This window comes from Sturnira hondurensis, unplaced genomic scaffold (assembly GCF_014824575.4).
Source record: "Sturnira hondurensis isolate 20B ecotype Veracruz unplaced genomic scaffold, ASM1482457v3 Scaffold0004136, whole genome shotgun sequence".
Classification (NCBI taxonomy): domain Eukaryota; kingdom Metazoa; phylum Chordata; class Mammalia; order Chiroptera; family Phyllostomidae; genus Sturnira; species Sturnira hondurensis.
The window spans coordinates 40,693,715-40,696,920 of NW_028076767.1; the positions used below are offsets into that span (position 1 = coordinate 40,693,715).

Sequence of the window (3,206 nt, forward strand, 5' to 3'; positions counted from 1 at the left end):
GGTAAGTCCTGTCAAAGCATTTTAAATTATATCAATCTTTACAGTAGAATGATACAGATATTGTATGATATTTTTTAAACTGATAAGAACAGATACTACACTTGATCTTAGCCAAAAGGCCGAGAAGCGATGTATGATATTTTTTTAAGATAAAATAGAACAGGGGCCTATTTCACTGGCCCTTTGAAGGGACTGGTTTGTGCTTCTCTGCTAGTAGGAGTTCTGTGGTAGAACAAGTTGAGGGGACTCCCTTAAATGGTCAAGAAAGGCAGATGGAATCTGGCCAAAGAACAACCTGGAATAACCAATAGAATTTGCAATTAAATAACATGTGGCTGCCATGAACATATGGCCATTCTCCTGAAATGTTTGCCCAGCCCTGGAAGATTGTACAACCCTGAGCAAAATTATGAGCAGATCAAACATATGTGTGTCCCATGTGTGGCCTTCAAACAAGAATGTTCTCATTGTGAGGGAGTGGCACCCTCTGAATTAGAGTCTTCGTCTACTACGAACTTCGTTTTCCTTTCCTATAGTCCTTGGTCATGGGTGTTTGTCTGACTGTGTTTTCAACTTCAAGTTCAAATGCAAGTTTTTACATGTAAAACTTTCACATTTTGCTTATGCTCTCCTCTAGTTCAAATCAAGAAAGGCAAGTACTCTAACTTAATCCCTGAGCCTTCAATGAACCTGAGGCGTCCACTTCCAGAGCCATTTTGTAGAGTGTGTTTCTTTGATGTTTTGCCTCCGAAAACCACATTTATTTCAAACTTACTAGATAGCCAGATATCACTACTTTAAGTCAAGTTCCCTGGCTTGGTGATATGACATAGGAAATTAACCTTAGTACCAAAGTTCATCGTTCAGAAAATCTTGGAAAGGGGAAAAGGGGAAAAAGTTAAATACTGTCTGAACAAACTACGTAATGGAATAACTAAAATCAGTGATGTAAAAGTTGGCCAAGGAAACAGTGATTTGTGCTGTGTGACCATGTTGTTCCTCCATAAAGTCATGATAATCCAAAAGTGGAAGGAGAAGAAAGCAATACTTACTGGGATGTGCTTGTGCCATACGGACATTATAGTTGCCAAAACCAATGTAAGACCCTCATGTCACACCGCACTAGGACTAGGAATATGAGCCTTAAAGACCTCAGAACAGAAAAAAATTGACAAACAGAAGTCCTCTCAAGTATCTTGGCAGCACTGTAAAATTTCTTATTTTTGACATAGGTTGAATATCTGGGTTCACTGAATATGGTGGATTTAATTTCTTGAAGGAGAATAAGGACTTTTACTTGTAACTGATTGTCTTTCAAAATAGATAAAATTGGCCCTAGCTGGTGTAGCTCAGTGGATTGTGAGCATGGGTCTGCCAACCAAAGGATCGCCAGTTCAATGCCCAGTCAGGGCACATGCCTGGGTTGCAGGCCAGGTCCCCAGTAGTGGGTGTGCGAGAGGCAACCATACGTTGATGTTTCTCTCCCTCTCTTTCTCCTTCCCTTCTCCTCTCTCTAAAAATGAATAAATGAAATCTTTAAAAAATATATTTAAAAAATAAATGAAATTGATATAACATCCTCCTATTACATATAAGAAATTCCAGACAATACATAGATAAGAAGGTACACACATACACAATGCTTTAAATGCCATAACTAGATTAGAGTTTGAATATAATCTGAAAAGTATTGGTTAGGGTTATTCCCTGAAAGAATACTAAAGCCCATCATCAAGATCTGAAACTCAACCTTTAAGAATGCTTCCTTTGATTTAAGTAATGCAAGAACCATAGGACGGATAATTTAAGAAATTGTATTAACTATTGTGAATTATTAAAACTTTTCCAATAAGTTAGTTTTTACAATTGTAAAGTGATTTATGCATATGAAATATACCAAATAATATAGAGAGGTTTGTGAAGAAAACGTTAACAGTTATTCCCTTCCTTCTCCAATTCCATTGCTCAAAAATCTATTGAGTGCCCATTAAAGGACCAAGCATGTTCTAGACGATGTGGATATAGCAATGAACAAAACAAAGTTTATACCCTCATGGATTTATAGTCTGATGAGAGAGCTAAACAAGCAAACAATAAGTAATTCCAGCTGACAAGTGCTATGAATAACTGTAAAGATATGTAAGAGAGCTAGGCAGGCCTCTCTTAAACAGTGATTTGAGCAAAGAGGTGAGTGAAGTGGAGATATAAGCCAAGAGAATATCCAGGGGAAAGGGGTTCTAAGCTAAGGGAACAAAAAGTACAGCTCTGTGTGGTGCAGTGTGGTTAGCATGTTGGAGGAATAGCAGAGACCAGAGCTCATGAAGCACAGGGATCAAGGAGCTGGCTTTTTATCCACTTACAGAAAAAAATTTATATACCCTGTATACTTATGCTACCAAGAACATAAAGTTAAATTCATTTGTTTCATTTACTTTTATTTTTTCAGAATTTTTTAAATTAAAAAAGTTAAAAATTTAAATTAAAAAATTGTAATTTTAAAAAGTAAAATTTAGATCTAAAAGTAAATTTACAATTTACTTTTATAAATGTTTTGCATGGTTCCGAATTCAAATCTACAAAACAAAGAATATTCAAAGAAGTTTACCTAGTATATTTTTTCCCTCCAACCAATTTCTTCCCCCATAGGGAACTATCTATGAAACTTGTAATTTTTAAGTATAGGAAATACATTTGTAATTTTCTCTGCTTCTATGGATGTAAATGGTAGCATACTGTAATAATATAGAATACTTGATGAACTTGGGGGCGTCTTTGCAAAGGGACCATGCTAATCTTCTCTGAATTGTTTTAATTTTGTGTTTCTGCTGCTGAAGCAAACACTAAGAGATTAAGATTTTACATGGATAAGAGTTTGGAAGCTGGACACCACCTGAAGAGAGATGGCTTACCGTGGGAGTCTTATGTATCCCGGAGACACCGTGAAGACACCAGGTGCCCTCAGAGAGAGAAAATTGTCCAGGCATGGACCACTGGCATTGAGAAAAAGAAGTGAGAGGGTCACTGCAGGCTGGCGTTGCCTCTGTCACGAACTCAGGCTACAGCTTAGCTCTGCTTCCACTTATGTCCCACTCCTGCCGATATTCTATTGTACCGTAGAATGGGTCTATAAAGTGCTTTAATGTTTTGGTTTTTTAGTGAATTGTGTAGGCCTGTGAGAGTATAAACGCAGAACCCTTCATAGGCAT

General features: G+C 37.1%; 2 pseudogenes; both read right to left on the bottom strand.

Annotated features, from left to right (window-relative positions):
• Positions 1-131, bottom strand: LOC118986075 (uncharacterized; annotated as a pseudogene).
• A 2,605-nt stretch (positions 132-2,736) lies between these two features.
• On the bottom strand, positions 2,737-2,837 carry LOC118986019 (uncharacterized; annotated as a pseudogene).
• Between the last annotated feature and the right edge of the window lie 369 nt (positions 2,838-3,206).